This window comes from Camelus bactrianus, chromosome 13, assembly GCF_048773025.1.
Source record: "Camelus bactrianus isolate YW-2024 breed Bactrian camel chromosome 13, ASM4877302v1, whole genome shotgun sequence".
Lineage (NCBI taxonomy): Eukaryota > Metazoa > Chordata > Mammalia > Artiodactyla > Camelidae > Camelus > Camelus bactrianus.
Genome location: NC_133551.1, coordinates 58612426 through 58631804, shown reverse-complemented (window position 1 = coordinate 58631804; position 19379 = coordinate 58612426). Strand labels below are relative to the sequence as shown.

General features: G+C 51.1%; 1 long non-coding RNA gene across 1 annotated transcript in view; it reads left to right on the top strand.

Moving 5' to 3' along the window:
- The first annotated feature begins 5414 nt into the window (after positions 1-5414).
- LOC123614417 (uncharacterized) overlaps positions 5415-19379 on the top strand; it is a 38462-nt gene continuing 24497 nt past the window's right edge. The window contains exons 1-3 of the long non-coding RNA XR_006721767.2: positions 5415-5552; positions 6359-6406; positions 11967-12089. This is a non-coding gene — a long non-coding RNA (uncharacterized LOC123614417). The remainder of the gene's footprint in view (positions 5553-6358; positions 6407-11966; positions 12090-19379) is intronic.

Genomic DNA, 19379 nt, shown 5'->3' with positions numbered 1-19379 from the left:
AGCTCTATAGAGTATAATTATTCCCATATTACAGATGAGGAAACTGAGGCTCAGAGAGGGAAAGTGACCTGCCTAAAGTCACACAGCCTAGATTTGAATCCAGATGGTCTTTCAAGTTCTGTAAAAATGCATCTGGTTTTCTATCTCATGGAATCCAGCTCCTTTCCTGCAGGGGAACCTCCAGTGGAAGAGGTGATGTGGGGTCCATTCTAGGCAGAATTCTCATCACTGCTCCTGCCCTCTGATAGCCCCCAACTGCCTTGATAGAACCATGGTACTGAAGCTTCTAGAACCATAGACTCTGAAGGACACAACAGTATCCACCCTCAGACACCCAGACCTCTCAGGCTGTGACCCTCATCCTTTCCACAGGTAAGGAATCTGAAGCTCAGAGAGGCTAAGTGAAATCCCTGAGGTTGCACACAGCATGGCAGGGACAGAGTCAGGCTCACACCCTGCTCACCCAGTTTTCAGGCTGCTGACCTACTAGCTCCTAGGTGATTTTACCAAGCTTTAGCCACATTCATGGATATCAGTGATTCCATAGCCGGTAGCCTTCCACTTTTGCTTTCTGCCTGATGTTTCCCTAGGGTTCAGTCTGTGACTGGCCTCCAAAAATGTTTATTGAATAATTGAAGAGATGAACCAGAAGCCAAGCCCTTTACATGCATGATCTCACTTAATCCTCGCCATCACCCTTCACGGCAGGAGAGGTAAGCCCCATTATACAGGTGTGGAAACTGAAGCTCAGAGACAGGAGATGCCTCAGCCAAGGTTTCCTAGCTGGTGGGATTTAAACGGGAAGTTGCGTGGTTGCATAGCTGAGATGGAGTCCCCTGCTCCGTTCCCCACTCTGCCCTTTTGAGTCTCAGCTGCCTGCGTGTTAGCCACCTGAGTTCCGCTCTGCTCTGTCTCTGAGGGGCCCAAAGGACCCAAGAGGATCAGCCCCTGGAAACCTGTATCGTAAACTTTGCTGAGATGTACAAGGTCATGAGTTGTCTGGTCTTTAGACAGGAGGGTGGGCTTGAAGACTCCTGTCCGTGTCCCCCAGGTCCCTTTCCTGGGGTTCACTTTTAATGTAACGAGGCCTCTGCTCCTCAGCAGGATCTGAGGACACGACTGGGAGCGTACACAGGGCTCATGCTCTGGTTCTGTCTCTGGCCCTGTGAGTTGGCATTATCAGACTTAGTACCGTGTTCAATTTGATCTCCATGTTTTCCAAGCTTAGCAAAGCAGATTTTCCTCATTAATCTGCATTTATGCTTAAAGACAATGCACCAAAGTTCAACCCCTTTTGACTTAGCCGAGCAAACATGAAAAGGTCAAGAGACTTTCTCATAATTAGAGAGGCTCTCCCTTCTGCTGTCTCCCGCCTCCAGCCAGCTTGCTCCCTCTCCTCCTGATCTGTCTCTTCTGTTCCTCTGCAACAAAATCCCCCAGACTGTGCCCACATGCCCTGAGTCATGGAAAGCGGGAGGAGAGGTGAACTGCCCAGGGGATGGGGGGGAGGGCAGGCCTTGGGTCAGACAGATTTGAACCCACATTTTTCCACCTCCTCTGGGTGGAACCTGGAGCAGGAGACCATGACTCTGAGCCTTGATCAGGGCATTTATGTAATGGCCACAGGAAGTCTACCTACTCCACAGGGCTGTTACAAAGATTAAATGAGATACTGTATATGAGGAGCTTAGCCATGAACCAGAGAACTGATCAATAACTGTATTGTGTAAACTGTAATTTGGGGCATTAAAAGGCCATTCACTGGGCGCCAGGAGCAGGGGTTCTAGACACCTCTTGGCCCTGACTGCATTGTGAGGTACCGAGCTTTAGGGTGAAGGAGGGATTGGTTTTCATTCAGGAAATGAGGGGATTAAATTGAGTCTAATCAGAGGCCAGTGGAGCTGGAAGGACCATCAGGAGTCACTCATGTGATGGATGTGATGGGTAGGAAAATGAGGTCTGCAGACTCACTGACTAGAAGGTGAGTGATGGGTCACTCTCTCATGGCCAGTGACTCTCAGCTCCACTTAGGGACCACAGTGGCTCAGGGACTATGGGAGCTGAAAGGCCCCCAAAAGTTATTTTGACCTAAATGAAAATGAAAACATGACATCAAAATTTATGGAATGTGACTAAAGCAGTAATTAGGGGAAAATGCATAGCACTAAATACCTATATTAGAAAAGAAAAGGGGTCTCATATCAATGGCATCAGATCCCACCTTAAGAAACTAGAAAAAGAATAGAGAATTAAATCCAAAGTAAGCAGAAAAAAAGGAGATAAGAAAGATGACAGCTGCTATTGGTGACTTGAAAACAGAAAAAGAGAAAATCATGAAACTGAAAGCAGATGCTTTGAGATCAATAAAAAAAAATGCATAGTCAAAGTGGGCAGTTGGAAAAAGAGAGGACACAAATTACTAATATCATTAATGAGAGAAGTAGCATCACTATATATTCTACAGATATTGAAAGGATAGTAAGGAAATATTCATAACAACATTATGACAATATATTTGACAGCTTAGACGAAATGGTCAAATTCTTTGAAAGACTCAAGCTACCAAAGCTCACTCAAGGCATAGATAACGTGAATATTCCTATATTTCTTCAATAAATTAGATTTGAACTTATAAAACCTTCCCATGAAGAAAACTCCAGGACCAGATAGGTCCTCTGGTAAATTCTATCAAACATTTAAAGAGGAAATAATTTTAATTCTACAGAAATAATACCCCCCTCAGCTTGTTATATGAGGCCAGCATTATCCTGATACCAAAACCTGGCAAAGATATTACAAGAATGGAAAACTATAGACCAATAATCCTTAAGAACATAGATGTAAAAATCCCAAATATTGTTTTAGCAAATAAAATCCAATGGTATATGAAAAAGTTAATACATCATGTCCCAGTGGGGGTTATCCCACAAATGTAAGATTGGTTTCACATTCAAAAACCAATAAAAAAAATCCATTATACTAACAAATTAAAAAGGAAAGACTATATGAGCAAGTCAACAGATGCAAAAAAGCATTTGACAAAATCCAACATAAATTTCTGATGAAAAGTCTCAGCAAACCAGGAGTAGAAGAGATCTTCTTCAGCCTGATGAAGGGTGTCTGTGACATCTGACATCGTACATTACGGGAAAAGACTGAATGCTTTCCCAGTAAGATCAAGACAAAAGACAAGGATGTCCATTCTCACCACCTGTACTCAACATTGCACTGGAAGTTCCAGCCAGGGCAATCATACAAGAAAAAGAAATAAAAAGCACCCAGGTTGATAACAAATAAGTAAAATTGCCTTTTTGCAGGTGACGTGATCACCTGCATAGAAAATCTGATGGAATCCACAAAAAAAGCTATTAGAAATAGTGAATATGTTTAATAAAGTTGTAGGAGGTACAAAAATCCGTTGTATTTCTGTATACTAGTGATGAACAGTCAAAATTGAAATTAATGGAACAGTATCAGTCATAACAGCATCAAAAATAAAAGGTACTTAGGAATAGATCTGGCAGAAGATGTGTAAGACTATATCCTGAAAACTATAAAACATTGCTGAGGGAAATTAGAGAAGACTAAAGAAATAAAGAGTTATACTACATTCATGGCTCAGAAGACTCGATAATGTTAAGATGTTAATTCTCTCCATGTTGGTTTTTAGATTAAATTGAATCCCAATCAACAGCATCTTCTTTTGTAAAGGTTTATAATCGGTTACTCAAATTCATATGGAAATTCGGAAGACCTAGAATAGACAAAACGAGTTTAAAGAAAAAGGGCAAAGATGGGGGACTAACATTACATGATTTCAAGATTTATTATAAAGCTATAATAATAAAGGTAGTATGATATTTACATCAAGATGGACAAAAAGGTCAATGGAACAGAAGAGAGTCTAGAAGCAAAGTCACACATTTATGGACACCTGATTTTTGACAAAAGTGGAATGGCAGGCATATATCAAGGAAAGAATAGATAGTATTTTCAACAAACGGTGCTGGAGCAATTGGAAGTCTACAGGCAAAATTTCAAAATTTTATCCATATACAAAACTTAATTTCAAATGCATTATAAATCTAAATGTAAAACCTAGAACTTTATACTTTTAGAGGAAATCACAGATGAAAATCTTTGTAACCTGGAATTAGGCAAAGATTTCTCAGATTGGACACCAAAACCCCAAATCCATAAAAGAACAAATTGATAAATTGAACTTAATAAAAATTTAAAGCTTCTGCTCTTCTAAGAAAAACGGTTAAGAGAATGAAAAGACAAGCCAGAGACTGGGAGAAAAATATTTGCAAGTATAATAAAGGAGTTGTATGCAGAATAGTTCAAGAGTTTTGGTAATTTAATAATAAGAAAATAAACAACTCAAAGACATGGTCAAAGATTTGAATAGACGCTTCACCAAAGAATGTATACAGATGGCAAGTGAGTACTTAAAAATGCTCAGTATCATTAGTGCTTAGAGAAATGAAAATTAAGACCACAGTGAAACCAACACTTCTCACCAAAAAATAGAAAGATTGACCATACCAAATGCTGGTGAAGATGTGGAGGAAATGGAACTTTCATACACTTCTGGTGGAAATGTCAAGTTACAGTCACTTTGGAAAAAAGGCAGTTTGTTATTAAGTAAAACACATATCATAAGACCTAGTCATTCCCCTCGTAGGTATTTACTCAAGAGAAGTGAAAACATATGTCTATATAAAGATTTCTACCAGAATGTTCTTAACAGCTTTATTTGTCATATCTCCAAAGTAGAAACAGTTCAAGAGCCCATCAACAGGAAAATGGACACATTGTTTATCCCTGCAATAGAGTCGTACTGCATCATAAAAATGAATACACTCTTGACACACACACACACACACACAAATGAATGAATGAATGAATGAATGAACGAATATGAAAAGAATTCTGCTAAATGAAAGAAACCCAGCAGAAAAGCATGCATCCTGTTTGATTCCACTGACGTATGCTAGAAAATGTAAGCTGATCTATAGTGACAGAAAGCAGACCAGAGACTGCCTGGGGAGAGGGAAGGGGCTTTCAGGGCAGATGACAAAGGAGCCCAAGGAAAACCTGGGGGATGATGGGTATTTTCCTCATCTTGATTGCAGTGATGGTTTCATGAATGTATACGTATGTCAAAACTTATCAAATTATCCCTTTAATTATATCTTTAAATATGTCACTTTTAATATGTTTAGTTTATCATATGTCAATTACATCTCAGGGAAGCTGTTAAAAATACCCGCTGCGAGTGACGAGCCTCGCACCGGAAAGAGCACGTCTCCCAACCAGGGAAAGCCTGGCCTGAGCCCTGAAGGTCAGGAGGGGAGGGGTTGGCAAAGGAGGCTGAGATAGGCTAGCCAGGCAGATGGGAGGGAAGCAGGCAGGGTTAAGGAGTCGCAGCATTCCCAGAAGGACGGAGCACAGTTCCTTGTGTGACCCATCTCCAGCAGAGAAGCAGTCATAAGATGTGGCAACGTGGAGATTATTGGTGACCCTGACAAGTCAGAAAGCAGTCGTAGGTGAGGCCTGAAAGGTGCCAGGGCAGGAGGTGAAGAGCGTTGTGCAACTTGCTCAAGGGGGAGGGGGAGGAGCTGGGGTTAAAGGAGGACTTCTTGTCTCTTTGCTTTGCTTCGTTAGCTTTGCTTTGCTTCGCTTTTCACGTGGGAGGTGAGAGCTCGCTTTGTAAACTTGATGAAGATGACAGCATAGAGGGAGTGAGAATGGAGATGCTTGGCAGCAGAGGATGGGCTCCAGGGAGGCTCACAGAGGAAGCAGGAACCTGACATTAGTGGGGTTAGACAGAGGACAAGAAGGTGGATATGACTATCAAGGTCAGGGTCACCAGGTGCCAGCTAGGGTGACCTTGTCCCTGGAAGAATCACACGTAACTGGCTTAAGCCCGGGGCAGCCTGTGGCCACTGGGGGTCCCAAGCCCCAGGACCCCTTCTGCGGTTGGAATCTAGCTGGTCTCTTTCATTGTGGATTATTTCGATTGCAAAGCTCAGCTCCATTTTTGGTTTCTAAAATGTCCACCCACACCAAGCATTTCTGAATTTATTAGATTTATTGCAAATTTGTGGGGAGAGGGGAGAGGCACAGACTCACTGCCTCCCTGCATGTTCTCCCCTTTCCCCACAATCCCCTTCTCCAGAAAATGCAGGCGTCCCTGTCTCCTGCAGACTGTTTTCGCTCTCTCTGGCACCTGCTGGCTCTGTACCCTCAGGGTGTTGGCTTTTGTTACTACACGGATTTCTCTTTTCAGAGTCTTTTACACTCTTCCTAAGAAGAGCTCTGATGAACAAAAATATCTTCTTGTGTTTCCTAGGTATTACCATCCATGTTTTACAGATGAAGAAATAGAGGCACAGAGAAGGTAAGCAACTTGTCAGGGGTCACACAGCCAGGGAGACATTTTGGCAGCAGAAGCTCCATCTGGGGTGTGGCAATGGGCCCTTGGGTTCTGTTCTGATAACTCTGGTCTGATCCCGCTCCAACACTGGCCAGCTGCAGTGCCCATGTCACAGGCCATCTATGGAGTAAGCACGATGACACATCTCAAGTGCCAGCAAAGTCCGGGCACATAGTGGGTGCTCAAGAAAATGCAGCTATTGTAGTTCTCGCTGATAAGCTGCATCTGCAGAGCCTCCTCCACCCCAGGTTCTACCCCTGGACTCTCCTCTCCCCCACTTCCCCCGCCATCCGATTCCTGTTCCCTGCTGCTTTCCAAAATCAGATCAAAACTCATGACCTGGGAGAAACATTCCCTAGTGAACCCTACTTAAAATCCTGCCTGACTGTCTGGCAAAGGATAGGAAGAATGCAGTTTGGGAATTAGACAGGATTAGACTCAAATCTGTTTTCTCCCCTCACTAGTTAGGAGGTCTTAGACTGGCCCCTGAACTAAGCCTCAGTTTCTTCATCTGCACAGTGGGGACAGTGTTCAGGACCAAGTGAAGGAATCGGGGTGAAGAGAGCTTTGCAAATGGCAAGTGGCAAATGGCAAACCACTGCTCACACACTACCTCATTTATTTCTCTCCTTATTTTCTCCTTGCCTGAGTGTCTAACCTGTGCTGGCTTTCTTAGGTGTAGGGAGGACCCACCTGAGGAAGTAGCCATACCCAGAAGGGGCGGGGCCTGGAGTTGGAGTCACAGTCCTGAGTGAGTCAGGCTCCTCCCACTGCCCTGTGTGCTCTGGCTACTGCCGCCCTGTCCCTCCTAACCCAGCTCCGCCACTCTGCTGCAGGCCCCCAAACACCACTCACCCCACATCCTTGTGCCTGGAACACCTGTGCCCCAGGTGTGTGCACACACCAGCATATCCTAGCTCACTCCTGCTGCCCATCCTTCTCTCTTTCTCTCTCTCTGTCCATGTCTCTCCCTCTCTCTCGGGTAATCCTCCCTGACTCAGCCCCAGTGGTACACACTCCACGGTTCACAGAGAATTAGCGGCTTCTCTCCCCTCTTGGACTGTGAATTCCATCGGGACGGAAACCGTGTCTGCCTGATTAGCCTGGAATCCCAGGGCACCACATCGTGTCTGGCCTGTGGTTTCTATGGAATCTCTATTCACTTAATGACACACTGTCTAGGACATATCGTCATTGTGTGACCCCGGGCTGGTCCCTATCGTCTCTGGAGCATTGTTCCCTCAGCAGTTTAATGAAGGGGCTGGGGATGGTGGCCTCCAGGGTTCTCTGTTGCTTCTGTCCTTGACTTTGAGGGGAGCCTTCAGACATGAGGAGACGGATGCTGCCCACAGTCTAACGATGTCAGCAGGCCAGGCTATGGGGAGCCCTGCCCCCTGTGTCCCTTGTTATACATAGCTCTCTCTTCAAGCGCTGGGGTCACCTCCCCTGGGGGCAGCAGTAGGTGGCCAATTACTCTCAGTGCATGAGAATCAAGGGAGAGGGGGTGTCAGGTCTGAGTGGGCGTCCTGGCCCTGGAAGTAACCCACTGGCCCAACTGGGAGACAGAAACAGGAGGCTAGGTCACTGCACAGGGCAGGGGCTGCGGCCGCCAGGCAGTCCTCTGTGGCCTGAGACTAATGGATGATGTTGCGATTTCAGTTATCCCGGGCCATTCAAACAACTCAGAGCACAGAGCCAACTGCAAGAGCCCCGTCCCGTTCAGACAGTGATGGCAGAGTGTCCCCGACTCCCGGCTCGCCCGGCTCCCAGCTCCAGAACTGGTCACTGCAGGGCTGTCCCGGGGACTCACGGAGCCCCCAGCTCCCCACTAGTCAGGTGAGCGCTCTGCTGGCACCTGAGCTGGTGGGTTCTGGAAGGAGTGGTCCCAGTAAGTCCATCCGGGGCCCTGGCTCCCAACCCGTTATTATCCTATAAGGTCTGGTGGGAAGAGACTTGAGAAAATCAGACTCCGCTCTGGTGACTCTAGACTGGTGGGTCTGAGCTCTCTCTCTAATCAGCTTCCTGCCAAGTGGGAGGCTGGAAATGCCCACCTGGCGGATGGAGAAGAGGACCAAGTGACAGAATGGGGTCAAATGGCCAAGCACCACCCGGCACACGCAGGATGTGCCTGGATCAGCGGGACTCTGGTGGCATGCAGTAGGCTTACGCTGGCTTAAGCAGACAAGAGGGCTATTATGGGATGTATCGTAGAACCCAAGGATGCGGAGACACACAACCTTGGGAGGAGACAGGCCCAGGGGATGGGGCAGGACCTTCTTCTTTCTGTTCCATTGAGACAGGAGATGTTCCCCAGGGCTCCTAAACACAAACATTGCCCTTTAAGAGAACAGCCCCGATGGAACCCGATTCCTTCAGTCCCCACCCAGATTTCTGGTGGAGAGAATCTGATCCAACTTGGATCAGTTTGCTGCTTGTCCACCCTGCTCTCACCCATCTAGTCAAAGGCAGGTCGAACAGTGCAAATGTGGATTCTTGGAAACGCCTTGTAGGTGAAGAGGGCTGGGAAGGGGATTGCTATGAGCTGGATGGATGCTCTCAAAAGCACCAGGACTGGGCCAGCTCTGAGAGTGCTGACTGGAACCTGGGGGCCCGGCCCTTGAGGAGTGTACATGGGGTGGGGACACAAAGGTGCATCCACATGTGACCAGTGCAGGCCCAGGGCAGGTGAGCCCCAGGAGGGCTCAGTGTTGTGAGAACCAGGCTCTCTGCACACCCGCCTCCTCCATCCCCACTGGGTAGACACATCCAGGAGAGGCAGAGTGAGCCACACAGCAAGGATGTGGCAGGACCAGGCGGAGACGCTGAGCCTTCTGGTACAGACATGCCTCTGGGGCGGCAGGGTTCAGGCCCCGAGGCAGCCGGGGAGCAGCTATGTCATGGCTCAACCCCAGCTATGAGACCCCATCAAGCCAGGTCCCTTTTCAGCTGCTCCAAAAATCCAGAGTACTTTCAGCTACAATCCTGAGCCCGGGGGAAGCAGGAAATGATTCATCCCCTTTCTCAGACATGAAGGCAACTCTGCATTATTAATATTTACCCAGGGCTACTCCAAGAGTCCCGAACAACAAACGAATCACGGGGAGGGAAGGGCAAGGATCATGAGTTTTTCCAAGGCCGCTGGCTGCCTCCAAGTGGAACAAAAAGACCCCCCAAGTGTCAGGGCTAAGAAGGGCCTCATGGCTCCCTCTGTCTTCCCCACTTGACAGAGGGGGAAACTGAGGCCCCGAGAAGACAGAGGGCTGGACCAAAGAAACCTAACAAGATGGTGGCCGAGGAACGAACATAATCTGGGAGCTTGGGGGGTGGAAAGAGCAAGGGTAGTGAACCCAAGTGAACCACAGCTCCCAGGTCTGTGAAATGGGAAAACAAGAGCTGGCCGGGTGACGTTTAACCAAGATGTGAATCAATGCCTCAGAGTGTCTGGCAAAAAGCAGGTTCTGCACCTATGACACCAGAGGGAGGATGTGGTGAGGATGCCGGGGGTGGGCGTTACCCGCCCACGTTTCCCAGTGTGCACTGCTCTGCCCCCCAGAACCCTGTTTGTGCTCCGTGACCCTGACCTGTTCGCCCCCCAACCCCACGGGGACTGGATCGGGGTGGACACCTACCCCAGCTGAGCAGAACCTCTCCTATAAATTTGAGGTGGAGACTCAAAGAGGCTAGTTGAGTCTGCTGGTTGTTTGAGCTGATGGCGAATAAAGTTCAAGTGTGTTGGATACTGAGGAGGATAGAGAACAAAAGTCCCATGGAGAGAAGGGGAGAGGGAGCCGCCTTCCGGCCGGTGCCTGGGCCCTGGTCCGGGTGCAGGTCCCTTGGTCGTTCTGGCTGCTTGCTTTGTCTTGGGCGCCTGAGAGACCCTTTCCCCTGCAGCTGAACAGGTTCTGTTACCTGCACCCCAACAATAAGAAAGAACTGCCGATGGTCAGAAGGGTCTAGAACCAGGCGGCCAGCTGACCTCAGGAGGGAGATCCCCGCCAAGCAGTGCTGAGACCCCGGGGGCCAGGCATCCTTCACGCCCGGAGCTGTGGTGCCCTCCTCAGCGCTCTCTCTCTTCTAACTCATCTCGTTCCTGCTTTGTTTTCTTCCTCCTACTCCACGCCTCTCTTCCTTTTCTCCCACACTCAGCCCCTCATCAGATCATTCATTCATCCCACAGGCAGGTTCTATTGCCCACCTGTGCCTGTTCAGCCACTGGACTGGCCATGATGGGGACGCTGAAGGGCCCGAGGCCGTGTCCCTGCCCTCAGGGAGCTCCCAGTCTGGCTGGGGAAACAGGTGAATCCGTCACAACCCAGAGTGGTCAGTGCTGAGATGCAGGGAGATCGGGGTGGGACGGGGAGCCCAGGCGAGGATCCTGACCCAGGACAGGGGGTCAGAGAGGACTTCTTGGAGGAGGTGGCGTCTGTGACCCAGAGGAGAAGTTGGGGAGCCAGCAAGAGGGGTAAACAGGGGAGAAGGTTATTACTGGCAGCAGCAGCCCAGCACCTGCAAAGGTCTGACAGAGACAGACAGTTGGGACCCTTGGAAGTGGCAGGCAGTGCTGCGTGGCCAGGGCCTGGGGTGTGAGGGTGGAGTGGGGGTGGGAAGGTAGAGAGGGCAGGGGTCAGCTGGACTATGCAGGCTGGTCTTCACCCTGAGAGCCCTGGGAGACACGCAGGAATTGGGGAGGGAGTAAGGGAGGAAGTGACCTCTCTGCAGACTTTGGGGGAGGCAGGATTCCAAGAGGATCGAGCTCCTTCAAGCCCATGGATGGGAAGAACCCTCTTTCTCCCCCTCCAGCTCCCCCTTCCCGCCCTAGCATTTTCTCTTCTCTCTGCTCTAGTCTCCCTGCTTGTCTCTCCCTGTCCTCTCCTCCAGTCCTTTATAGTCCCCTTTCTCCTCGCTCTCTCCCTTTCCTCCTTCCTCCGCCGCCTCTCTTCCCCGTCCTCCTCATACCCCTCCATCTCTCCCCATCCCCTCGGCTCGGTTCTCTCCAGCCCCTCCCCACCTCCAGGCGCTGGGCTCAGTGCACTTGAGAGAGCCTGCAGCGCCACCTTCAGGCCAGAACCGGGACCGCCACGAGGTCTCCCACCCCAGGAGGAAGAAGAAGCTGGTCTTCCGCTGCCTCCGGGAGATGAGGCGGAGGTTCCCGCCCACGTGGCCCTGTCCCAGTGCCCGCCTCTGCCGCCCGCAGTCTCGGGTCTGGCTGCTCTGGGTCGATGCTGGCATCAGTACGACGAGCCCTGTCTCTGTCTCCCCTAACAACCCTAATTACCAGGCAAGATTTTCTCTCCGAAGACCAGATGGCAGAACTGATGAGACTAATAGCAGAATTCCTTCCCTTTCACAGCCCTTAGCCTCAGGATGCCAGCGTTCTTTGCTCTCCTGGGAGGGAGGGCCCCATAGGGGCTATCACACCCATATTACAGATGAGGAAACTGAGGCTCAGACAGGGGGAGTTGGGGTGAGTCACTCAGGACCCAGGAGAACCTGGCACAGTGTACTTGTTTATTTGTTTGTTCAGTAATCACTCATGGACGCCTACACTGTGCCAAGTGGAGTTCTGGGACCAGAAGAGACGGAAATACAGCGGAGGAAGTCCCTGCCCTGGAACATAAGGGACGGTGCTAGTCCTGGGTGACTGGAGGTATGACCTGGAAAGTGTCGATTATTATGGGAGCACAGAGAAGGTGCTGGCAACCTAGGGGGCTTCTGGAAGGGGTGAGGGAGGGGAGCTCTGAGCTGGCTTCACAGAGGAGGTGGCGTCTGAGCTGATTCATCCAGGTAGAGTAAGAGTTTGCCAGGGAAAGATGACGGAAGAGCATTCCAGGCATAGGGAACAGCATGTCCAAAGGCATGGAGGCCAGAAAATTTGGGAGGAGAGGAGTTCTGTGCTGAGAGGGGAAAGCGGGGGGTCTTCCTAGGGGGAGGGCCCTGACCTGGCCAGACCCTTTGAGGGCCTCCTGCTTGCCCTGCATCTGCAGGCACTACTGACACAGTGTAAACTATAATGACAACACAAATAATAATAATTACTCTTACTATCATTCTCATAGTCACTAACACCTACTGTGGGCTTGCTGTCTGTCTGGCGCTATCTCAAACCCTACATATAATGACTGAGTTCACTTTTATGACAGCCCATGAAGTAGGCAAGGTTGGAAAGTGGCCCAGAGAGGTTAAATAACCTGTCTAATGTTGCTCAGCAATGACGCAGCAGAGCATCCTGTCTCCAGGATCCGCTTTCTCTACACTCACAGCATCCCCTGCCCACTCCACCCCCAGCTCCCACCCTAAGGCCTCTGAGATTCTGCTTTCCCTCAGAGGTCAGAGAGAATTTGCATTTTGGAGGAAAATCCAAAGAACCAGGGGAAGACAGGATTTACCGGAAAGCCAGGATGTACTGATGATGGGCTCTTGCCTCAGTGGGGGGCAGGTGAGCTGGAGGGGCAGGCGGAGGTGGCTCCTCCCCTAGTGGTACCCCCCAACCCCCTTCCAAGTTTGCCTCACTTCCACCCCCACCCCAGCAAGCTCTGGCACTTCCTGGAAAGAGGAACGAGGGCCTGACCGCTGCCCCTGGTGGCTGGTTGTGGTACTGGCAGGTCTGTACCGTTGGGACCCTGCTGTGTGGAACATCCAGCCACGGAATCCCCAGGTTTTCCCCCTAAAAGCCTTGGGAAGACAGAGGTTTTCAGGCTCCCATCAGCAGCCTAGAGGCTTTCTGTGGCTGGGCAGAGAATGGGTGTCATCCCCAAATGAGCTGACAACAGCATGACTTTCCTCTAAAGGAACACGAGGGAGGTTTCCACTGAAACACTGGGCTGAAGAGAAAATGGGCTTATTTCCAGAAATGAAGGGAGTTTGGGGTCTGCATTGTGTTTCTGGGTTATTTTTTCTCTCCTTTATTCTCCGTATCTGCGCTTCCCCATGACTAAACCAAGGAGAAGGCCCCATGAACAGAAATGGGGTTCATAGGACTAGGCCTGAGGGGTTGCTAGGAAGACCCAGCCCAGCGCAGAGCCTCCGTGCTGGCCCCGCCTCCGTGAGGATGAAGGCAGAGTTGGGTTTTAATGATGGGGAAGAAGGTACAAGGATGCAGAAGCTCCAGGGGTGAAAGAACACGTGTGCGCCAGCCCCCCTCCTCCCTGCCCCCACCCCACTTCCTGCTGCAGGTGCAGTGAACGGTCCCTGTTCCTCAGGCACACCGGGCTCTGCCGTGCTGCTGCCCCGGCCCAGGAAGGCCCTCTCTCTGCTGGTTAAAGGCTCCTCGCCCTTCCAGATACACGCCCCTCCTCTGTGAAGTCTCCGCTGTCCCTGCACCCCCCACCCCCCGACAGACACGCATGGCTCTTCTAAGACCTTCCCGGCCCCAGATGCTCTCACTTTTAGAAGCTCCTTCCCCCATCAGCTCAAATATCTTAAACTGCCCCCACATCCCTCACTAAATACAAATTATATGTAACTTTGCAGGAGCCGAGTTGGAGTGAGAAGTGAGCACTTGAAAATGTTATGCTTTGTAGACCTTTGATTCAACATTTATCAATTGCAACTTTGCAGCTTTCCTTTCTTTGATTTTGAAGCCAAATCAATTGTTTTCCTGGGCCTTAACCATTCTCACAGGCCCTTAAGAGCTCTTAGGCCCTGGCACTTTGCCCAGAAGAGAGAGTCTGATGGAGAAAACGCTCCCCTCTCACTCCACTCCCCGTCCGGGCAGAACCCGGCATCTCCTTGGGCCCCTGCGCGGTGTCACACAGCGAGTGAGTGATGTGATGCTGGGGTCATCGTTTATCTGTGATACCGCTCAGGTTGGCTATCACATCCTGACATTTCTCCGTGCTGTGCCCTCAAGCCCAGGGGCGTACGCAGAGAAAAATTAGTTACTGTTTGTTGAAAGAAAGAAGGAAGGGAGGGCGGAAAAGAGGAAGGAAAGGAGAAAGACAGAGAAGAAGGAGGAGGAGGAGGCTAAGGAGGGAGGGAAGGAAGGAAGGTGCCTTCGGCAGAGCCAACCTGCGGGAAGAGCAGACAGGTTTTCACCTGACGCTCTCGTTGCTTGCTTCATCCCAGCCACACCGGCTTCTTGACATCCCTGGAACATTCCAAACACACGCCCACCCCAGGGCCTTTGCACTAGCGATTAAGGCTCTTCCCATAGATATTCATGAGCTTTACTTCCTGACTTCATCCACATTTCTGATCAAATGTCACCTCCTCAGGAAGGTCTCCCCTGACCACCCCCCCTCAAAGAGCCACCTTCCTTCCTCTGGGGGACCCAGTGAGGAATTGGGTGGAGGTTCAGTAAAGACTGTTGGCTCAGGGGAATCTCATGAGAAGAAGAGATAGTGTGTGGGGACCCCCTACTGTGTGTGGGGACCACCTACTGTGTGTGGGGAACACCTACTGTGTGTGGGGACCCTCTACTGTGTGTAGGGCTTTGACTGGTCAGAGCCACGTCTGTGACCTTATTCGATCACAGAGGACCTGTAAGTGAGAAAGGTGGCTTCCCCCTTTTATAGGTGAGAAAACCGAGACTCAGGGAGGCAAAGCAGCCTGTGCAAGGCCTCGCAGTTAGGAGTGACATTGCTGGCCCCATACCTCTATCTACCACCCCGGAGATGGAGGTTTGAGATCCTGGGCGCTGGCAGTGACGGCCGAGGCCACACGTATGGACGAGGCTGTCCCGAGAGAACGTAGACAGTGATGAAAATGAGAAGAGATCTTTGAGGAGCACCAATCATGAGGGACCCATGCTGGCTGGTCCAAGGGGAGATGAGACGGAGGAAAACTCAGCAGAGTGGACTGAGATGAATCAGCCACGGAGGCGACAGAAGAGCGCCGAGAGTGGGAGACGGAGAGGGGATGATCAGAGAAGCCGGGGAGTGGGTGGTGGATAGTGGCCGCTGGGGTATCGTGATGGGTCCGGCCACCCTCCTTACTGGCTGTGTCCCGGCGTGGCCTCTCTGAGCCCAGTTCTCTCATCAGTGAAACGAGGCTGAGGATGCTGGCACGTACTAGTGGGATCGCCTGGGAATTACATGAAATGATAATCGCATGGTTCTGTCTTAGCACCGTGCCCATGGTGAGGAGGCCAGAGCACGGGCTTTAGAACTAACAACACTTCCTGGAGGAGGTGACCTTGGGCCCAAGGCCTCACTTTCCCTGCACGTAAAATGGGGATAATAATTGTGTGAAGCAATGCCTGTAAAGTTCTGGGGAAATGCTGTGGAGTCCAGCCCCAGTGCAGAGGAAGGGCTTAAGAAATGGTAAAGAGCAGTGGCTGCAGTGAAAGGGACGCCCTTCCCTCTCTGTTCTCCTTTGGATGGATTTTTCTGCCACTTTCATTTTCCCAGAGCCCAGAGCTCTGCGGGTTGGGGTACAGACCGATGGCAGAATATCCAGGTCTTTGAGGTGGCAGGGAGCCCCATGGTCATCTGTCTAGTCTAGCCCAGTCTCTTCCTGGCGAGGTGGAGAATCAGGACCAGAGAGGGAGGAACGTGCCCAAGGTCACACAGCAAGATTCAGTGAAACCATGGTGGGAACTCGGAGCTCTGACTCCAGCCCAGAGCTGCCTCCTTTACAACTCACTGTGTGGACTGAGATTGGGGCCAAGGGGACGGGGAATGGATCCACGCTCCATAAGGGATGTAGAACCAAGCTAGGCCAATATCGTAGTCAGTGGTGTTGCACTGAGTGTTCCCCACGTGCAACATGCCATGACCCTGTGATGTAAATGCTATCTGGTATTATGCCCATTTGACAGATGAGGCTACAAAGTCTTAGAAGTTAAGTCACTGACCTGAGGTCATAGAGCTGGAACATGGCAGAGCCAGATTTCCAATATGGGCAGCTGGGTTCTAGAACCTGGTGATTCACCCCTACACGACGTGGCCTCCTTGAGGGGAGGAGATGCTCAGCTCCTGCACGGCCACGACCAGACCCCCTCACTCTGTAGAGCCGCCACCCCTGCTGGGCCGGGTTCAGCAGGACACAACTCAGGGTCACGTGTGCAGACCACCTGACCCTCTCTCTTGACAAGAGGGTGTGCTTTGTCCCCGAGCAAATCCTCCTATCCCAGGGAGCCCCAGGTGGCAAAGTCCTCCCTGAGACTGAGCTGGCGTAGCGTGGGCAGGATGACAGAGTCGGGGACAGCGCCAGACAGACCCAAGCCAGGTCCCCGCACCACGTCTTCACTGCACAAACATGGACAAAGCTCTCCCCTCCCCGAGCCTTGGTTTCTGCATCTGTGAAACAGACACAGTGTCTAACCACCAACAGGTGGCATTGTTAGGGAGACTCAAAGGGAGTGGGACAGGGAAGGAAACTGATGTCCAGAGATGCTAAGAAAATGTACCAGCGGTAAACAGTAGAGCCAAGACTCAAGCCTAGATCTGTTAGCTGCTAAGGCTGGTGTTCTAACCACGATGGTGTATTGCCCTCTCCTGTTAAGTACTCTCCCCCACTCACCATCTCACTTGGCTGGGGCCTGGTCTCCATAAGCCTCGGTTTTCTCATCTCAAACTGGGTCCGATGACACAGCCTGAGGAGCTTTCCATCAGGGTTTTTGATCTTGTATGGAAACTGTCTGGTATGTAGATGATAAGGGTGGAGAATACTGGTAGAAATGAGCACATGTGATCAGAAGAGTGTTCAAGGATCCCATCCCATCTCTAGCAGGTGGGAGGAGAAATTGTTTAGAAACCCCAGCCTGCTCACCGCAGTCCCTCCTGTACCATTCACCACCTCGGAGAGGATCCAGGAAGCCCCAGGAGATGGACATGGAGGGAGGGTTACAGAAACCCCCTTCGCCCCAGACACCAGCTGCTGTCCTGTCTCCCAGGGGAGGTCTGGCAGAGGTGGGGCCTCATTTCCCCTGGGGCCAGCGCTTGGGAAATGTGGCGGGACGGTACAGCAGGCAGGGCTGGCTCTCTGGCTTCTTAAACAGACACCCTTTCCCTCCATCCCCAGCAGCCCTGCCCCAAGCCCAGGCTGCTTTACTGATCTAATTAGCATCACTGAGAATTACACTCCACACTCTAGCACGTGCTCCCGCTCCCCTGAGAGCATCACGGAGCTAACACTGCTTAAATATGAAATGGTTCCTGCCCTCGGGGCCGAGTCGAGGAGGCACAAACCAGAAACAAGAGCTGTAATTACCAGCTCTGATTAAGCAGTGTGAGTTACAAAAAATAAAATAAAATAAACAAGTCCACCTTCTCCCCCACACAACACTTAACAGCACTTTGAGTTGTTCCTTTTCTTTTAAGGACACAGGCTATTTATTCCTTATTCTCTTTCCATTCTTAGGGTTCCACTTATTCATCCAGTTTGTTTGCTGAGCTCTTGCTGTGTGACAGGCACATGTTGGGTACAGAGATGACAAAGAAACACACGGGACAAGGCGCCTGAGCTCCTGGGGCTCACCGTCAGGAGGGGAACGTGGCCCTTCGAGGAAAAGTCACACTGACAACTACACCTCGGGATGGGGCCAAGCATGCCATGTACAGGAGGCCAGATGGGAGGATAACAAGGCGGACTAACTCAGATGGGGGTCTTAGGGGCTGATATTTAAGTTGAGACTTGAAGGAACTGGTTACCTGAAGAGTGGGGGCAGAGCGATCTACAGAGAAGAAACAGCATGTGCAGAAGCCCTGGGGCGGGAGGGAGCGCTGGAGGGACTGTGGGAGCACTGCCTTGGCCAGCAGGGCTGGGATGACTCAAGGTTCCCTGAGCAGCACTGAATGGTTTTAAATAAGGGAGGGGCCCAATTAGTTTTGGGATTTAAAACCATCTTCCAGCTCCCTCTTGGAGGCAGGAACAGGGGGGTGGGAAAGGAGGTGAAGAAGGTGTTCCAGGCAGGAGTCGATGGAGGCTTGGACCAGAGTGGTGCTGAGGGAATGAACAACAGGGAGCAGGTCCTGGGGGTGTTTTGAAGGGTGAAACACCGCATCTTGGAGACAGTGGGTGTTGTGGTGAGGGATTTGTCATGAAGACACCCAGGTTTCTGGCTGAGGAGCTGGGTGGATGGAGCTGCCGTTTCCTGAGTGAGAAGGTGGACAAGGAGAAGGTGGGGGCAAAGGGTGGGGTGGTGAGGTCGGTGTGGCATGTAGGGTATGTGGTTCCTGAGTTGCCTCACAGAGAAAGGGGTGGGAGGCGGGGGGGTCCCGGAGGAGCGCAGGGGAGAGCACCACGGGAGACAGTGAGGACTCCATCAAGGGAGAGCCCTGTGTGCCTCCAGGGGGAGAGGAGGAGTGGAGAGAGGAGACCAAGAGGAGCAAGGAGACCACTCCCCTCCTCCCCACAGGACCACCCCTAATTGCGGGCTAGGACCACACCACAGGAAGAGCCCATGGCTGCCCTGAGAGGCCCCCAGGGAGGCTGTGGTGGGGCCCTGGCTGGAGGGAGGTCACCGGGGGGGTTTTCCTCCTCCTCCTCCCCCCCCCCTCCGATGGCAGGACAAGGCCTAGGCTCTGGCCACTGGCCGGGATGGGGTTTTGTCATACCCTCCGGGCAGGAGGAGGGGAGGCCCAGACTCAGCCGCAATCCTCCGTCTTCCCAGGCCCCTGCCCTCCGCAGCTCCAGGTACCGCTCAGCGGAGACACAAATCTCCCGGTCTCCATCCCTCACTCCTCACACCTGTACTGTGTCTGCATTCCCCAGCAAGAAGGGGCCTCTGTCCATTGGGTTCATTTGATTTCTCTATAAGCTTTTTTTATTTTTAAGTATTTATTTATAAGCTTTCTATTTCTTGAGCCTGAATATCCCCCTCGAGTGACTGGAATCTGCTCTGCCCAGGGCTTTGATGGGAAGTTACAGATGACACAGGGGAGGGCTGAGAGCAGGTTTATTTTTAAACCCTGGGCTCTCAGTGACACCCTGTCTATCCACCCATCAACTCCCTCACTAGGGTGGAAACACTTGCAGGTGTTATAATGTGCTTGGA